At 39.3% G+C, this 20,306-nt stretch overlaps 1 protein-coding gene and 1 long non-coding RNA gene across 2 annotated transcripts in view; one reads left to right on the plus strand and one right to left on the minus strand.

Annotated features, from left to right (window-relative positions):
• The window catches only part of SYNPO2 (synaptopodin 2), a 78,434-nt gene that overhangs the window by 18,890 nt on the left and 39,238 nt on the right, over positions 1-20,306 (plus strand). The window lies entirely within an intron of this gene.
• LOC131578959 (uncharacterized) lies at positions 18,323-20,216 on the minus strand. The gene is made up of 3 exons (XR_009277612.1): positions 20,084-20,216; positions 18,770-18,908; positions 18,323-18,400 (listed from the first exon to the last, which is right to left on the minus strand). It is a non-coding gene; the product is annotated as an uncharacterized LOC131578959 (long non-coding RNA).

A 20,306-nucleotide genomic window follows, 5' to 3' on the forward strand; every position in this document is an offset into this window, starting at 1 on the left:
AAGGCCAGTGGTTTGGATTATATTTTTCCTACTGCAAAGCAAAAGACTGACAGAGGTCAAGCATACAATTTGAAAGTTAAGTCCTTTCCCTGAGTCCCTTTCCTGTTGCTGCCTCCCTTCAGTGTTCCACTCTCTTGGTTTCTGAGTTCTCCTATGCATTAGTTGGCAGCCTCAGCTCATAGCAACACAAATTTACACACAGCACCACCAGAATTCCAAATTGGTGTGTTTTGAAAGCCTAAATTTAAACCAACCCTTATGGAAGAAAACTTAGCTGATACTTTTGCTGGAGGAAAATCTCCATGCTCACAACATACAATATCTGTTGTCCACTTTTTTGCACTCAGAAGCAGAAACCTAAATTGTTTGAAAGATTTTTTCTTTTTTCTTCAAGTAATACCTTTTTTGGTTATGGACCAGTGGTGCTGACAAATATCCAAGTCTTGCCAGGAGCTAAACTACTAAATGTCAATCTAGTCCATTTTTGACAGTACACATGCAAGATATGGCCACAGCTGTAAAATAACATTTTTAGCATGCTCCTTTAGAATATCTAAAATCAAAAACTGCAAGAGAAAGCAGAGCCAGTTTCAAACCTTGTTGTGTAACTGCAATAATTACTTGTGAAAGAAAATAGCCTGATGCACAGAACAAGGGTGACAACAGGTTCTGTTAATCGAAGTATACTCTAATGGAGCTAAAGATGGAGTACAAACCAAAAAGTCAGAAATATTATTTAAATTTCCTAGCTTGACCCATTTTAAACTGCTGCAATGTGGGTGAGAAGTCTGGAATATTTTGTGCTTATACATTTTTAGGTAATTGGATGCCAGGACCTAATTCTTAGCTTAGGCCCAAGACTTCTCCAGCAAACTCATTTTAGAAACATAAAGTTTTGATTATTGATCACATATTGATGTGATCAGCAGAACTAATTAATGGCAATGCAACACGCTGGAGGGCTCCACTGGAAGAGCTGGTTCCAGGAATTACTGCAGCAGTCACAAAGAGCTGATGAGGTGCAGGGATGAGTTATTAATCCACACAGAATAGTCCCACACTACAGCTTTTTCTGGAAATAGTTAGGGCTTGGGTTTCCAACTACTGCTCTTACCTGCAACCTGCCTTTATCACACCTGAGTTGTTAAGTGGATCAGTTCTGAACACATTTTGCTGTCAGAGCCTTATCTAATGTCTCACTGACCCTCATCCCTCCACAGGCTCTGACACCCACGGTGTGCTCCTCTGATTTCATTTTGCACAGATACATGAGCACACAACTTCCACCCTTGAATTATCCACTTTTACATTACCTTGGTCTAAAAAGCTGTCTTCAAATACCTTGAATTTCTTAGTCTAACCTAACTCCTAAACTAGGCCCTATTTTCTTCTGCTCTCTCCTTGGTTTTTTGGTCCTTCTCCTCCATACCCCTCCACATAGATCAACTACATCAATTCTAACATCAGCTGGGGTGTTAGGGTCATCTTTTTGGTCGTTTCTACCAGGGGAAGCAACTCCACTGTGCTTCCTCCTGTTTAATGGCATATACACATCTTTCCTGACATTTCCCATTCCTTCATCTCAGGTGTTTTAAGGAAGGGAGCTCAACAGGCACCAGGTAAAGGTACTGGGAAGCCCTGGTACATGATGAATACACCACCTCAGTCTGGGATTGTGAGGGTTATCAAATAAGGAAGAACAGTAACTTAAATGTATTAACTGCTTCACTACAAACACTGTGTGCACAAGAAGATGTAAATGATGATGACAGTAGATTAAACTTGGTTCACAAGCCTTCAAATATACTCAGTATGACATTCTTTTTCATTTATGCAGCAGAGCAAATTTACTTCAGCCAGGAGGTGGGGGGTCTAAGAAAACTGTTTGGACTATAGAACAAGGAGACATCTGTACAGCTGAGAGACCTTTGAAGATATGCCAGATTTATTTGGGGGTTTTTGTCTTTCAATAAGAAAAATCCTAGTATTACTTCTATTCCTCACACCAAAAATAAACCCCAAATGACAACAGCATCAGAGGCAGTCATGAAATATCTTTTGTGGCCCTATAGATAGGGTGTGACAAAACAGAACATTATATAAATGAAATATTGAATAGTTTACATGTTATGCATTCAAACAACCATCAGCCAAGCACATCTTTGAAAGTGTTGATATGAAATACAGAAGTTGTCAACTCCCAGCAAAAATCACCTATATTTGCTGGCAAATAGCAACATCCCATTACAGGATACAACTACTATTATTCTTCAGTATTTAACTAGGCTTGGCAGGCAGAAGGAGAAACAAAAATATACTCACATTCTGGCAATCTACTGCATGCTGAATTTTAGAGCATTACCATGTAACCATCTTGTCCTATTTAGGAATTTTTTTTTTGTCTAGATTCCTTTGTTTGGGTTTGATAATGTAACTGCAAGCTGATCCAAAATGAAAATCAGCTTCATTCCAAGTGCAGTAGGAGAACACAGGCACAGATGCTGCTTCACTGCTTGTCCATAAGGAGGATTGCAAAGGTTCTGTTGGGCTCCTGAAGGAGAAAGTCTCTTGTTAGCACCTTTCAGGCAGAATTTGTAGTATTGCTGGTTTGCTACATTTGTACACAAAACAGTAAGGGACGTAAATTTCAAGCCAGCGTAACAAATTCTCACACAACATAAATGTTCTAAGCATGAAGCTTGGAAAGACTGGATTGCATTCAAAGTTTGGGTGAAAAAATAGTAACAGCTCCTCTTGTGCAGCTAAATTTGGAAAGCAAGAGACCCCAGGTCTGCTCTGCAGTGGTTTAGGGGCTTCTTTAAGAACATTATACTACTCAGTACAAGTCAGACCCACACTATCCCATTCCTCAACAGTGGGCATTATAGCTCCCTTGCTTAATGAGTGGAAACACTAGGAAGGTCTTTGCTATTTTCCTTCTTTATTCTCTGTGCTCTTCATTACATAAATCTAAATTTTCCATTTAAGATTACTAGAGATTCAAATGCACCTAAATGTGCAACTATCTTTTGGCCACATCTAGACAATTGCTTTGCCTCCTCCTTTTATGATAGCCCTTCATCATTAAATCTTTTGTGTTAAGACAGGTAACTGGAAATTTCAGGCTTCCAGTTCACTATTCAAATTTGGTTTTGAATCTCTGAAAGATGCAAGGGGTAGAGAACATTGAAATTTCTTTATGAAGCCCTACTGGCAGCTGTGCTGTTAGATTTCCCATGGCCACTGTGGAGGAGATGGCTCCAGGCCCTGTGGAGACATCCAACAATCCTCTTTCCAAAGTAACTGGACACTGTAGACATTGGTGCAGCATCACACAGAGGCCTCTCATATGTTATTGCAGTCTTATCTTTGAGCTTTTTTCTCCTCGGATGAGTTCATTTTTTCAATCCTAACACGAATTTGACACGATTTTTGGCCAAAAAGCAAGGCTAGTTCTGTGCCAGAAAAGCCTTGGATAAATGTGTCAGAACTATTTTCATCTACTTGAGTCTTCCAGAACAACATTTAAGCCCTTCTCCCCATCCAGAACTATGCCTACCTTGAATGCTTTGTTTATTTGTAGGATAGCTAGGCAACAAGGGAACAAGTACCCATGACCTGGTAAGACTGCATTATATTAAGCTGTGTCCGACTCTTTTTTAATGTCAAGAGATTAAATCAAATGCAAAACCTAGACCAAAACCATGGAGCTATGGATTTCTGATGTTATCTTCATCTCTCATTTCAAAACATTAGTACTACTACCAGCCAGCATCCCTGACAGAAACAACTGTAGCCTTAACTCCTGATCCAAATCCTGCAGACTCTTGAGCTCAACATTTGCTTTTTTACCATCAGCTGAAGATGCAGTTTTGATCAACCTTCATCTCCTTCCTTTAGAGTGCACAGAGAACAATATATCGTGACTCTGAGACCCCCAAAATAAGCTCTTGCCAGAGGAAGTGTGTGCTACCTGATGAGCTGTGGCTCTGCAAAGGGCTCTGACAGAGCCAGGAACAGTGTGAAGGCTGTCAGGCTGAGTGTGAGGCAGGTTTGTCTGCCCTTGTATCCCAGTCTGGGAACTGGGAGTACTGGGGAGCACCATGGAGGGGCGCAGGAGCCGCTTGGATGGGTTCATTCAGGTGGAGTCAGATTTATGAGCCCAAGCCCAGGGCTGTGGCTGCAGCCAGCAGAGACAAGGAGGATGCTGCAGCCACTTGTGGGAGCAGAGTGAAGGGGATATAACAGAGAACACATCTGGCCAATTTTTTCAAGTGTAGCTTGGCCTCAGAACTGCTCAGAATCATTACTGTATAATATATTAGATGTGCCTGAACAAGCTGAATTTCTCGTTTTCTTGGACAATGAAACAATATTCCTTCTGTACTATAAATTACTGAAAAATACAAATTGAGATATCCTGTTGATATGTGGGTTTTCTTTCTGGTTTTGTTTGGTTTGGTTGTTATGCCTGGTTTCTAACAAGGCATAACTTTCAGTGCACATTCATGTCAGCAATGGCCTTATTTGAAACAGCAGCTCTTCTCAAGGTGCCTCGCTGGGTGATGACCCTTAATTCCAGGCATCCCAGCTTTGATTAAAACCACATGAAACAAGTTCATCTTTGTAACCTTGCACTAGTGGCTTGCCTGCTTTCCTCAAACACACAAAAAGCCTGTATTAAGACTAACTCATCTTTATGTCGGTTACATTTTCTTAAACCTTGTCTGTCTCTCACAGTTCGAACTCTGAACAATTATTACAATCACAAGCATTCCTCCTGAATGAGGAGCAGAGTAATTCTCATTTTAAATCCAAGAACAAAATAATCTTTTCCTATAAGACAAGATTTCCTGCTCTCTCCTTCTACAGAAGTAAACTGCCTATTATCTTCCCTAGGGTTATAAGAAGATGAAATCATGTTCTTCGAGTCAATGGCTATTCCTGTCCCTCCCAAATGTAGCTCTCCAGAATGGAGAGGAGAAGGAAAAGAAAGGAACATAGAATGCAAGAGCAAAACCACAAAGCTCTTTGGGGAATTGAAAATTTTAAAAAAGGGAAAAAATGAAGGCAACACACAGCTGCCACCACCAGTAACTGCAAAATCCTTAAGGAAGAGCTATGAGGAGCTGCTGTGGTTTTATTACCCATTTTCAGACAAGATCAACAAATATGGTACAGGGCTTTTCAACACAAGCCAAACTATGGCATATTCACATTATCACAGTGACACAGGGCATCTAAATCAAACAAAAACCACAATTTCTGAATTCTCTTTCCCTCTGAGCAACCACTACCTTCACTACTGCTGTTTTCTTTTTGTTTAGAGGTCCAAAACCTTGTTGGTTTGGTCCCTGTCTTTCTCTCTCAGGTTTTCACTGAGGGTTTATGAAAAGTTGGTATGATCTTCCATGATTATAAATTTGTGATTCCCATACCCTTTTCTTTCCTTCTAAGCAGCTGCTCTGATCATACAGGCCTTGTATGAATTCAGGTTTTTAAAACTGCACTGGAGATGCCTCAATCCAATCAGACACTTGTGGAAATTGATTAATAATGACAGCTTTACTGCTCTATCCATATAAACATATTTTTACCCATCTTTCCCATTCCTGGGGAAGAAAAAACAGATAAATAAATGAGGCACTTCTAAAGTGTCAGCAGATCCCCAGCTCCATCATCACTGTTCAACACTTTCAAGAGGAATCCAGAGTGAGTATAAAAGATATGAAATATTTTGTGAGTTATTCTCTAGTATGATAGTATCAAATTTCTAAAATTTAGTTGTTGTTTCTAGCTTCTGATTAGCAAACCAACATTCATTGCTTTTTATTTGAGAGCACCATACAGTGTTGTGTGCTTTTCTGACTTTCACAGTGTATCCATTGCAATAATAAGCTGTTTCTAAACCAGTGTAGACTAATTACAGCACATGGAGTAAAATCTCGTGCTCTGAATACATTAAGCATGGCCACAGAAATGATCTTAAGCACCTGCTCTCAAAAGTTGTAAAGCTTCTCCTTAAATAAGGGAAATGCAGACAGAAAATTTAATTGATTAAACACCAAAACTAAGACTTTGGGACCTTCTGTCCATAGGTGTGCTGATATTTTCTCAAGGTAGTGAAGTACTAATTATCCCCAAGACTAAAAGCAAATTCCTCATATAATAAATCCTGAGCAAAAAGCAGCCACTACAGTTCCAATACTTTGTGGAAAATCAGTTGATCCTCTAATAGTTCAAATCCTGGCTGCAGAAATAATTCTGTTCATTGAATTATGAGACAGGAACCCTTCATGAGCCCCAGAAAGTAATTCAGCCTTACTAATTTTCCATCAGAGCTTGTAATCTTGTCTAAACATTAAATTCCAGATTAAAAAAAAAATAAAAAAGAACTTTAAGAGCAGAAAAGTAATTCAATACTGTTTTTTAAATTGTGGTTTCACTTTCTATAGGAAGCAAAGGTTCCTGTGGGGATCACCTGAAGGAATGCCAAATATCCATAATAGACTTCAGCACTGCATTTCACAGAGTAGTGCAAACCTTTTCACAAATAAGCTAGCTTGGAGAAGCTTAGCTCAGTTTCAAATAAGCATGAAATTACTTTGTTGTTTCTTCAGTTTTCATGTGGACCTAGTAAAAAGTAAAGTAAAACAGAGCAATTTTATCAGAATTTTGCAAGAAGATTTGTATTAGTTCATTTTAATTCAATTACCAAACATATAAGCTGTTTATATGGACATACCCAGAGAAAGAAAAATTTAAGTTTTCACAGCAGTGCTTGTGAGTTTGAAATGTGAAGCTATAAAAACCACATAGTTCAGAGTTTATAATTAAATAAAGGACAAGTGTCATCTCTACCTCCCTCTTTTAAACATCTGTAAAAAATAAAGCTAATTTAGCACAATATTTGATTTCTTGAACATTAAGGTTGGTTATGCTTATAGAACAGGCATCTTTGTACAAGTTATATATAGAGCAATTGTAAAATTGCAGTACAATTTGCAATTTGTAAAATTACAATAAAATTGCAGACAGCAGTATATCTGCTTGTAATCTGCAGATATAAATAAGCAACCAGCAAAACATGAAGTATTATGTTGTGCTAATATAATGAGGGACAAGGTTTCTCAAAAAAATCTTGGAAGATGTGTTTTTCAGATCTTTTGGGACTGAGCCTATAACTCATAAACACAGATTCCTATCTACTCTCTCAACCAGAAGTGGCACATGATGTGCACTAACAATAGTCATAACCCACCAGAGTGCTCAAGCACATAATTTGTATAAATATCCATCATTAATTTATACAAGGGCTATCAGATTAGGCTCAGAATAATGCTGATACAGCTGACTGAAGCACAGCACACAGAAATGTTACACAGTTACAATCCTGCAATGAAACAAAAAATAGAGCAAACAGAAGTAAGAAATTCTGCATGAGGGTTCTATTGCCACAAAACTGGAGGTTTTTATAAGCCTGTATGAGACTCTGTAGATTAATGCAGGTGGTATTTGCTATACTGGTCCAAAGAGAAAATCCTCTCAGCATCTAAAACACACAGACCTTTTTTTTTCCCTTTTGCAAGAGAATCATAACTTGATTTCTATCTTTAACTTGCTAAAGTGATTTCAAGTGTCAAACCTCTGTACTAAAGAATAGGAGAGAATAGAAAGCACACAGCAGCCTCACACAGGCCACTGGGGAAATGCTGACTCCCAGTGACAACAACAATGGAAAAGGTAGGTTTCTGCAGCTAAAACCTGGAGCCAAACAGGTGCAGATGCTTTCCTTCCACTGCCATGGGTTTAGGTATCCTTCATAGGATTTAGAAACAGAAATGTGGAAAAACAGTTATGCCAGCAAAATTTTTTGTGTAGACATAGTCCAAATTGAATAAATCAACTGCCTGGAGACTTTGTGCTCAGAGACCTGGCACTTATCTTCTCCCATCTTCTAGAACACACGTAGACATAATTGTTTTCTTTTTTTGTTTCTAGGAGACATAAGGTGAACAATCAAAAAAAAAAAAGATATCACGTTGGATATGCAAAGAGTTGACAAGATATCTTGGGAATGAAAGTATCCACATAAAAATAAAGATAGAAAAAGAGGAGAACAGAGCTCAGTGAAGGAATTTTTAGCAGCAGGAGAGCATAGTGTGTAGGTAAAAATATACCATGATAAAATGGTAAGAGTTAATAACCTTAGTCTTGCACAGAGAAAAAAAAAAGAGATAAAAAGCCTGAGTCTTGTTAAACTTTAGAAGTGTAATATAGATGTAAAGCACTAAAAATTATTGCTCTCATCTTATACATGTATAGCTTTCTACAGAGTTCAGGCAGTGCCTTTACATCAAAGAGAGCTGGAATGAAGCCTGGTCTGGTGTCTGGCTGAGCCTGAGTTCCCTGTGGATTTATACAAGTGCTACAGAGCTGGGCTGCCATGGTCTGGTTGCCAATCATCAGTTGATCTTTTAGGGTAGCAGTGATGGAAGCTCAAGGGCTGGGCTTGAGCAGAAGCTCAGCAGTCCCTTGCACACATGAGCTGTAACGCACTGCTGAGGATATAAATCCAGACAATCTTTTCAGAGGATCTTGCACCACTGATGTTTCCAAAGCTGAGCAGCAGAAGGGCAGAGTGACTGAGGAAAATACACACAGCAAGTAATGCTAACTGCAGCTGGTTTAGCATAGAAAATTGTCAGGATGGAAGCTAAAACAAAAGTTTGGAAAGAAGAGTTTATAGTCTCTAAATGGAATGTGAAACTGCTGTACAAGGAGTGGATTCTTTTCTTTTTTGTCTGGAGAGAAAAAAATATTAAGGAAAAAAAATCCTCCCAAACCACTAGTGAGCTAATGAGGACTTCTGTACAAAATTACTTCAAAGTTTTCCAACTTGCTTCACTCTTTAACATGATTTATGGATTCCCAGGCTATTTAGCTTCAGTGTACCACAAGGAACCAGGTATCCAAACTAACTGGATCCTGGTTTTTTGTGACATATTTGGGCAACTGTTTCCTGAGGATCTTCTTTTCTTGTTCAGTTTCCTTGGTCCACATACTACTGAGATGCATTCAATACCATTTTCTTACTGAAAGAAGACATTTCTTTTAACAGTTTTCACAACTACTTTCATCTGTTTTGTGGAGAATATTAAGGATAGTAAACAGTAATTCCCACTCTCTCACAGCAGAATATGAGCAATTTTGATTTGAATTAGTATATACTTTTCTAGCCAGCTTTGGAAGAATCAGCACTGAGTCACGTTCAATTACAAGCAGACTTGTTGGAAGCATTTTCCTTTCAGCAACAGCATTAGTCATCTGAAAATGTGTGTGGGTGTCCCTACACTTATATTTTTCTATACTTCATAAAGGAGCTCTCCCTGATAGCTTTAAGCTGCAATAAGCAGGCAAAAATATCAATAAATATCTTTATCATCAGGGTAAATCAGCCATTTGAGACCAGGGAGATCCCAGTGTGTTCCCTGATAAAGGAATTACATAGGATGGGCAACACTGCTGAGGTCATCCACTGTAATTATAGAACATTAAAGTATGCATTCAGTATTTATATCTGCTTACCTTGAGAGCACATCACAAAAGAAGGTATTTGAAGGATAGATATGGTCTGAGGAAAAAATAACTGACTTAGCCATTAAATAAAAACAACAATCTAACCTGTTTAAAACAGTCAATATAGGTAACATAAAATGTGATAGCCACGGTCTGTGGAAAAAGGGATAACTGTAAAAATGATCTCCTAAATCTGCTTTATTTTGAGAGTTCAGGATATGAGGAAATTCATATTAATAGCATCCTCTGTAAAAAAAAAACCAAAAAACCAAAAACAGACCATGAGACACATGGGATTGCCGTGACTCTGAAGTTTATATTTTAGGATAATGCTCTCCAAAGACTCCTTGAACATTTCCTTGCTTGGCCTTTGTACAGTATGCTGTGAGATTTCAGGCTGACCTTTAGCTTTTGGAAATCCCTGAGTCTGTACTTGCAGAACAAGCCTGCACATTTCAGCTAAACAGAAGAAGGAAAAACAGTGAGGAATGTTTTGTTACAGGACAGACTAATTTATTTTAAACAAAGGAAACACTGCTGATTCAACAAAATACAACTAAGATGTGTTAAGTGGAAAGTAGGAGAAATGTTTGATCTGGCAAGCAAAATTTAAGTAAGGGGACATTTTTCTACATCTGGTTGAAAATGGTTGCCATTACACAGAGGGTAAGAGGAAAGATGTTTCTTTTGCCTTGCCTTTTCTTGGGTCTGCATTGCAAGGAGCCTGTAGAATCAATCCTTTTTCCAGCCGCGTGTCAAATCCAGCGTATTATCCTTTATGAGGGAATGGAATAAGAAATCTCATTTACTTGTTGGGTGCAATCTATTGTGGAGGAGCACATAAAGGAAACTGTAGGATCACCACCATCATCATGATTGCCAAGCTCCCTGCTGGAACTGCCCTTGCAGCTCGTCTCTCTCAGGCTGTAGTGTGAGATAGAAAGGGGTAACACAAATTTTGATCATCTCCTTATCTGCAGGGAGATGTGTACCAACATTCTAATCAACATTCATATAATCTAAGCTGCTTCTTAGGGGAAAAAAAATCAAACCACAGCTAAAAGTTGTTTTATTAAGAGTGAGCAACCTCAATCCTCTTTTGAGATCTTGCAAGCCTACTTAAAACACTGCTAAAATTAGAATTTTGTCCTTTTTAATTCATTACAACCCAAATAGCTTAGGCTGAGACAATGCCAGTTGTTTCCAGACCCATTTTTCCCAGTAGACCGCTTTAAGGAACTTTTATACTGGGAAATGAAACTAATGTCTTGTTTGTTCTCATATCTGACTGGGGACAGCAGAGTTCCAAAAGAAATACAAGAGTTATTTGTTTATGTTAAGATAAAGCCCTGATGTAAGATGTCATCTCATTTATGATTTCTCCCATAAATTTAGTACACTCAGAACCAGATGCTTCTTACTCAGAGTGATTAATTGTAAGAAAACTTCTTAATATCTGGGTTTAAGGTTTCTCACTTCATTTCATTGGAGTGTGAAAACAGACAGGAATGAAGCGAGGAGAGCAAATATTGTTTCAGAAAAAAAAGGAATAATTTTTCACTTCAAAACCTGTGGTAAGATTAGCTCTTCTAAGTACAATACTTCAGGGTAGTCAAAACCGGTTTCAACTTCTCATATTTCCTTTTGACATTACTGAAATAATTTCTAATTGAAAATTATTAGTGCTTTGAATGGAAAAGTTGAGTTACAGAAAAATGAGGAGCAAGGGTATAGAATGAGAATTCTTTTCTTAAGGGCCTTAACAGTAAGAGGAACATGAGCTCCAGTTCCTTGTGTTTGTGTCCATGTTCAAGTTAGTTGATGATTTCCTTATCTTCCTCAGCACGAGAATTAGAGCAGATGAACCATATGAGGGTTGTGCAATCCATATAGCATAGCATGCTTCCAGGGGTTCCCTCTTTTTGTAATGTACCATAAAGCAAGGAATAATTCAGAATAATCATCAACCAGGGGATTTCTCTGATAAAAACAGGTTAAATGGGGCCTTCTGTAGGCGATCTCACTGAATGCAAAGCTACTAGAGGCAGAGAAGAAATTGCTTGGAAAGGAAACAAGAAAGTAAAAACCAAACTACTCTCAGAATTGGACAGGAAACAGAATTTCCATTCCAATGCTTTCTTAAGGTGTGTCTTCAAGTATAGGAAGTTTCAGTTCTTATGAAACGTGTTTGGAAGTGCTGCAGTCTTTGTAAATGACAACTGACAAAACTAAGCCAGCTTCCTCTAAGTAAATTAGTCACCAAAAAGCCCTTGATTTCTGCTGTATTACAAGAGATTTTGAGAAATCACGTTAATAACAAATATCCAGCTGGACTACATGCAAGCGTTAAAAGAAAAATGACTGGTGCCTTATAAGAATGGATCTTGCTTGCTGCAAACTTTTGTTGTTATATGCTGTGCTTCTAAATACATAGATACTTTCCCTTAAGGAAAATCTGGAGAACAGGTCTGGATGAAGTAGAAATCTCTACATTAGTCATAATTAACTGTAGGGAAAGATTTTATTATTTCATAGTCCACACATATTGAGGGGTGGTACATAACATTCCCATATTTATTGCTCAGAGCTGAAGCTATAGTTTATACATATCCAGTGACTCCCTACAAGTCATTAGTCTTTGAGAAAATCTCCTGCCATTTTGACAGTCTGAGTAGGAAGCCAGCTGTTGTGACATAGCGCTCAGAGCAAGTCTAGATGCAGAAACTGATTGAGAGGATAGACAGCAGTGCTAAATGAAATAGTTAATTTCCTTACATTACTCATACCAGGAATTGTCTGGGTTTCCTACATCTCACTGCATACATACAGGAACAAGAAGAGCCTTCCCAGAAGTGTTTTGTGTGTGTGTGCCTGTTCTTTCCTCAATGTTTCAGTCTTGAGCTGCTATTTCAGTGTGTAGGGCCTCTTCAAATACAGATGACTCATAATTGAGTATTCTCCAAATGCAAGGTGAACAAGCATCTGCAGGGGATTAGGGTGACGTCAAAGCCATTCCAGATTCTCCATATTAGATATGAACTTGGGTCAGGAAAGAAATGAAGCACTTGTTCATTGAGTCATCCAGACACTTAACTCATCTCAGCCATACTTTGGGAGCTAATTACACTCCCAATAGCAGAAGCGATCTGAAATCTGTTTTGCCAGATGAGTACAGATGAAAGGCTTGATAAAGGCGCTGGGAGCTATAGAAGTCTTATTTTCCATAACCAGACCTTGTCAGAGCCACCAACAAGTGGAGTAACCTTTTCAAGATGATTGCAGAATACTCTCTAGCACAGGCTGCAGCTTCCTGCACTGACCCCAGAAGCATAGGAGAGATCACATAATACACTCTCTTCTGTGGCTGCTGCCCTCTTGTGTGAAGTCAGCCAGGGCCTTATGGATAACTTAGCAATTCTGTGCTAAGTTATTCCAGAAAGGAATGCATTTCTCTTCTCATACACTACTTCTTTTCAGACACAGAGGTAAAGTGGCACTGTGTTTTCAAGTATTCATGTGGCAGGCACTCTTTCTCTCAAAAATATGGCTGAGATGAACCAAGGCTGTTTGGGGCACCATTCAAGATGTGTTTGAGTGGGTCTTTTCAGTTACTGTGGCAACTACACATTCAGTCAGGTCCTGTAGACAGGGCTCCTTGGCTGGTTTTCCCCCTTTCCCATAAGATTATTTAGGTGGTTTCTTGCATTGAGCAGAGATGTGTGGGGCTGTGTGAGCCTTGAGGGGCTCTTACTCCACTGATTGGAGCTGAAACACCTCAAACCAACCAACCACACTGATGACCTCTTGCAATGGGGCTTTGTCAAAACCTCAGTCAACATAAATCAGGACTTGTGGCCAGAGTAAAACTTCAGTGAAGAGCCACTGAATCCAACTTCTAGCCCAGAGGATTAAACGAGCATAGGCAATTCCTGACAGAAATTTGCTTAAACTCTTCTAAAATCCTTCAGTGAAGGCATTTCTGAGACTACTAACTTAGCAAAATCTTCCACTGTCCTCAAAAATACTGAATATATAAGCTTAAATGTACTTCACTGCAAAGTTGATTTCTTTCTGTTTCAAGTCTACAAACATGAACCAAAAGTTTTCTTGCCTTCTTTATAATAGTTTCCTGCTGTGAAGAGGTTAAGTCCTCCCTCTATACTTGTTTTTGTGGGGTTTTTTTTCCAAAAGAAAAAGACTGAATACAGTAAATTCCTCCCCAGCTTCCTCATAGGTCATGCTTTCTAACTCTTTGAGCATAGTTACTGATCTACTTTGGACAATTTCCAATTTGCCCACATCTTTCTGAACTCGACAGGGTACTCACAGCACCAAGTAAAGATGAATAATTACCTCCCATGTTCTGCAGATTGAGCTATCCTATTAATATGGCCCAGGATCACATTTCCCCCCTTTCCTAAGGAAAAAACCCAACAGAAAACATAAAACCCCACCACCTACCTCCTGCCCCAGGCTTCCCTTCTTCGGTTTAGAACCACACTAAGCACTCCCCAGAACCTCTGTAGCTGATCTGGTGTCTGAAAGACACTTCTTGATTTATAAATTCCATTTTCCAAGTGAAACAGTTTGTGTTGCTCTAACAAATGATAAAAATCCATGTTTTGTCTTGCCAGATCATTTTGAATGTGGCTCTTTTACAATGCCAACAATCACACCTTGTGGGCTCTCATTAGTCAGTTATATGTGTATACTCTTGCTTCTGAGGGATTAATGAAAAGAAGTAATAAAAGGGCATCCTTTACATAACTATATTGCACTGTTTGGATGTAAATTGTTAGTTTTTTTGTTTGTTTTTTTTTAAAGTACCATTTTCCAAAGGATCTAACCCTGTAAAGTCAGACAATAATGATATATGCCTTCAAAGGCTTGTAAGGAAATTCCTTCCCTGATGTCTCTGAGAACAACATTAGTAGTTTTCTAATCAAAGATAGAATCTTCTGACAATAAAGTGTGGTATGCTTTGTGTAAGAAAATACAGAAACTCACAGCAGATCTGTCATTAATGATAACAGTCAATTTTCAATCCCATGGGGATACTTTCCTGCCTAGAGAGATTTGTTGAAAATCCTCACATTCTCACATCAGATAACACGTGAAAGATAAGCACAAGAAATGCTGTATCAGAACTGTCTTAGTGAGGACAAAAAAAAGGGATAAAATGCCCTATCTCAGATCAAACTTGTGATTCTTATTGTCAATATGAAGAGATTGTAAAAACAGATTAAGTAATGTGAAAATGGTGCTGGAAAATTTGCAGTATTTTTAATGTGCAATATGAATGTGCTTAATTCCACCAGAACTTATGTGTTTTTATAAAGCTGCTCGAATATTTCACATCAAATTACTCCTCTTTGCAAAACTGAGTTTTAAAGTCAATAGATTTGGGGAGCAAAGAATTTTATTGAGGGAAAGTCCCAAGCTTTCTGGGTTTTTTGATTGGGTTTTGGTGGTTTGTGGGGTTTTTTTAACATCCTCAGCCTAAATGAACAGATCTGAGTATTCATATTTCACTTCAGACAAAAGTATTCAGACATGGAAAATTACAAAAAAGCCACCCACCACCGTAGCTGCAGCTAATAGTTTTTGTGTTTGCAGTACTCATTTCCCTGAGTCTTAATTTTGGCCTTACCTCCTTTTCTTTTTCCCTCGTCCTTGTTTCTCTGCTCCCTTTTAAAATGTATCAAGACAACAATTTAGGTAGTGTAGCAAACAGTACTCTGGCCTGCAAGTTACAGTTACTTACAAAATCATCTCAGTTTGTTGAATTGTGCACGATACCTATACATGTAATTTATTGTAATTCACTTCGGGTATGTCCTACAGTGGCCATTTCTGATAGGGAATGAGTAGGAAGTGGGATTGTATGGAAAGGGAAGAATAATTTTTCTATGATCAGACATTTTCATTTTCCTGACACGGGGATTTACTGCCCTCTGCTGTTTGAGACAAGCACTGAGCAGTCAGGGAGCAGATCAACTTCACTGTAACACCAGCTGATTCAGGAAACTTGTCATCAGAAAATACCAGTTTCACCTGACAAGCAGAATTAAACTTTGCACTGGTAGCAAAGATTTCCACTAAAATAACACTCAATTACAGAGAAAGTCTTTGTTATTATCTCATTAAAGTAAAGCTACGTTTTATTGCATTGTACAAAGGGCACAGTATTTGTGTGTGCACCAAAGCAACAGGAGCAAAAAAAATATCAGTAATTATCAAAACAGATCAAATTCCACTACTCTGCTTTTAATACATAATCTGGCCTGTTCAAAGAGAGATTTGGGCCTTCTGATGGTGATCAACATTCACATAAATCCAGAACTTTATAAAGCTAGAGATAGCAGTTAAATTCATCAAATTATGATTTTTATAGTGTTAGTTATGTTTTTATGTCCTTTATCATAATTTCATGATTTGTTTTATCATATTTTTTTCTGTATCACAAGAAAGCAAGGATAGTGGGGTAAAAGACAAAGAAACCATCCCACATTTGCCTGGTGTTCTTTTTATGTGATGTTTAAATATTGAGTTTCAATGAGAAGCACTTACATATAATCAGACAATACTTAAAAGTACTCAACAGAAAAATAACTATTTAGCATTTCCCCTCAATCTCATTTCCTTTACCTAGTTTGTTTACTTCTTTCTTGGATGCTCAGAACAAGTATCACAGCAAATATGTTTCAAAAGAGCTACACAAAAGGACTCCGGGAGTTGTAAGATGTTTACAAGTATTTTGGAAATTGGTGGCTTTTCAAATAAATTTTTATCCTTAACTAAATTCAGGCTTGTACTAACACATGCACAGTGCAGCAGGTTTTTGTAACATTGTGCAGTTTGTGCTGCTGAATTAACCTTTAGCTAATAAGAGGAGGAAATGATTGTACAATTACGACTTACAGACTGATGGTGTTTGTTTACAGCACAACAGTGTTGCTTAATCCTATTTGTCACCTACAGCAGCATTTCAGTAAGAAGATGCTGCTGCTTTTGTTAAAGAAGTGCTTGGGCTCACTATATACTTTAGAGACTTTTTAACCCGCAGAACATGTTACTGTCTGACAAAACTGGAGACTACTGAGCCCAGGAAACAGAAGTGTGCTTACCTGGAGGGGCATGAGAGACAAACACTGGAACAAAGCTTAAGAAAAAAATGCAGATTGAGTTTATACTGGCACCAAAATTTTGAAGTTAATATAAAAAAAGAGTTTGCAAATGAAATATAAATATAAACCAATTTAAATGATCAAATATATATCACTAACCATTTCAGATGACCAACCAATTATGATAAAAATTCAGGTGTGATGCTCTGTCTCCCTGGTTTTCAGGACTTTCAAGCTTTTTCTTCATCATACCCAGCCAATGTAGTGGGAAAACCTCAGGTGATGCAGGGTTATATACCTTGCTGTAATCAAAAAAAAGAGATCTTGCCTCAGTTAACATTTCTTTTTCTCAGGTCCAAAAGTGCCTTGGAGCTTATAGTCCTTTATTATCACCTTGGAATATGCATTTGTATATTAACATATTTGTATTTATGTTTTTACAAATGGAAACACTATGTAATACATTTATGTCATTATTTAAAAAGGTAGTGTTGAGCAAATGGAAGCTTCTAGTTATTTAGTTATTTAATTTAATTTAGTTATTTTAGTTATTTAGTTATTTAATCAGTTCTGATTTCCCTATGGACAGCAGCTAACAAAATCAACTCAAATTCAAGGGCAGAACAGTATCTTACAAGTGGAACATGAAAATTTCAGTGGAAATCACACTGAAGAAGTTAATTGGGAATACATTAGGGAAGACAGATGACTGACCAGATCTACAACATTTTAAGAAATGGCTTGTCAATATCAGAAAAATGCTGCATTTATTATTAAAAGCGAGAAGGAAAAAGTCCATTGCCATCTGAACGCACAGCAAGCGGAAATCAGAATTAACTACTAAACCTTCAGCCAGTTGCTTGTTCAGGAAACAGTGCGGGGATTTGTTTAATCCCAGAAGGAAACTGTCCAGGAATTGTGGAAAGACAACCCGGGATTCCTGCCTGGAGACAGCTGTCAAGGGGATGGAGAGAGGAACGCGTCTTTGGACACCCTTGGAAGGACGAGGGGAACGCCATGGAGAGATTTCCTGAGGGCTGAGGGAAGAGGAGCCTCAGGGGAGAGGCAGAGGCACCTGGGGGGAAGAGGGAAAAGGCACTTCCCACTCCTGCGACGGGCTGTTTTGTGTGGATCCGCTCCAGGAGGATGCAGAAGGCCTTTAGCAGAGCGGTATAGCAGAGTTAGGGCTGCATTCCTGGGTTTTTTCGGGAAGAACGCCTGGCCGTTCCCGCGAAGGCTCTGAGGGTCCCTCAGCACTGGCCGCTAGGGGGCAGTGCGAGACCGCGCCAAGCGCGGGAAGCGGGGCCCGAGCCCGAGCCCGAGCCCGAGCCCCATCCCCATCCCCATCCCCATCCCCATCCCCATCCCCATCCCCATCCCCATCCCCATCCCCATCCCCATCCCCATCCCCATCCCCATCCCCATCCCCATCCCCATCCCGCCTCTCGCTCCTTCCCTCAGGAGCGGCCCCGGAGCCCCTGAGAGCGGCTGGGCCCGCCGATTGATCCGTCCCTGCCCTGTGCTCCCTGTCAGTCACTAAAGCTGATTTCACCAGAAACTCTGCAAAGACTGCTGTTAATAAAAAGCCAGGATGGGTGTGTCGCGTGTTTCTGAATGCCAGTAATTTTATTTCTTTTGAGGAACAAATGTCAAAGTAGAGATGGTATTTCTCCCGCTCTCCCCGGCTCAGTGCTCTGGGTGGATGAAAGAATTTCCCTTGTTAGAGCTGTTCAGCCATTGCTGCCCATGTCCAGCTTCACCACCAACCAGTTTGCCCCGTACAGCCCAAGACCACTGTCTTTCCATATTTTACTGGAATGCACACATTACTTCCAGCTGCTGTGTCCCTTTCACCCCTCATTCAGTGTAGCTGTTCCCTGTTTTATTCCCCTGAAGCCAAAGAGGTTATGTCACAGATAGCCCGATAATATAAAAACAGTAGAAACCCATGGCAAGTTAAGACCAGAATCATTTCAGTCCCATCCCTGATTCAGAATTCATCCCAGCAGCTGTGTTGAACTGCAGAAGAAGTGGACCCAGTGTCCTTAATTTAGTTCTGTTACCTCATTTAGTCTTTACTCAAGCCAAACCAAGTTGGCTCCAGGTGCTGTGCTAACATTGGCAACAGCTGCTAAAACCAGTGTCACCTGGGCTGCCTCGGAAAGTCCAGCCAGACCAGAAGCCCAACAGTTCCTCTCCAAACTGCAGGAGAAATCACATTGAGAACATTAATTCAGAGCACAAGTTCATCCAATTCTGCACAGAACTTTTTCCTATCTATAAATACAAACCCAGTGATTAAGGGTAATGTAGTTAAGTGTTTCCTGGACGATTCTATGTGACCAAAAAACAAGCTTCAGAAGAAGGCTCCCCAGCAAAGGGAGAACTTCAGATCCTCTTCCATTTTCCTGCCATTAAGTGTGACTACTATGCTGAGCCCACCTGACCACTGCCTCTGATGGCTTTGCTGCAGCACCCATTCAGTCTTGGTACACTTTGTACTCAGGATAACTAATAAATCTGTACCTGTAAAGGCTGAATCTAGCTTTCCTTGGTTTCTCTATGAAGGAAATGATGATTATTAGTGGGGTTTTCCCTTGTGTTGTCACATATTAGCATAGAAAGTTGTCTTTTGGCATCAAACTCTGCTTGGAACTTGTTTCTTCCCTCTTACATCATCACTTCAGATCAAGAGCTTGTCTGACATTTTTAATGGCTAAAGCACTTGTTTCAAGAAGTTGAGAGAAGTTAGAATATTGAAAAACAAATATTGAGTCTTTAGTTTTCATCTCGGTTCCTTCTCACCCACAAAAGAAAACCAAGTGAGAGTATCTTTGTGTTTTCTACTTTTATATGGAATTTTTCTTCCCAACTGAGTAACAAATACTCTCATCTATAATAAAAAAGTAATGGTCTCCCCAGCACAGCCTTATATAGCTCTTTGAGTTGAATCTCTCTCTAAAAATAGAAATCTCTTTGACATTGAAGCCCAAGGCAGCAAGGAAACTTGCATTTCAAGCTGAAGCTTTTGGAAAGCATGCTCTGTATTTCCTTTACGAGTGTCCCACAAATGTCCAAAATGCACGACCTGTCCTGTCATGAACTTTGAGCAAACAAGATTTTGTTTGCAGCCGGTGCTGTTGCAGCAATACCTTCTTAGAAACAAGCAATAAAAAAAAAAAAAAAAAAGCAGAACTGGCAAAAGGTGCTGGATTTACAGCTCTGCAAAAATAACACTCTTTCTTTCCCCGCCCCAGTCCCAGACACAACTGCCAGCTTTTCCCAGACTGCCTGACTGGGCACGAAATCCTGAGTTAAGCTCAACAGTTGCACTGAGGACAACAGGACAGACAAAAGCAAACAAACAGAAATCTCACACATCAGGGTAGCAGTTTTTTCCATTTCTCAGGCAGACATTCCTCTTGGGAATATACAGAAAAGAAAGGGCATGGGGAATACAAATCCTCTCCATCCAGCCTTTGAAGATGCTGACAACTTGCTCTTACTAAAGTCAGGGACTAAACAAGCCAACTCTGCCAGCATGTTGGAATTGGAGACTGTAAGGATAGGAGGTCTAATTCCTGGGAGCACTAAGTCCAG

The sequence above is a fragment of the Poecile atricapillus genome, chromosome 4 (assembly GCF_030490865.1).
Source record: "Poecile atricapillus isolate bPoeAtr1 chromosome 4, bPoeAtr1.hap1, whole genome shotgun sequence".
NCBI lineage: Eukaryota > Metazoa > Chordata > Aves > Passeriformes > Paridae > Poecile > Poecile atricapillus.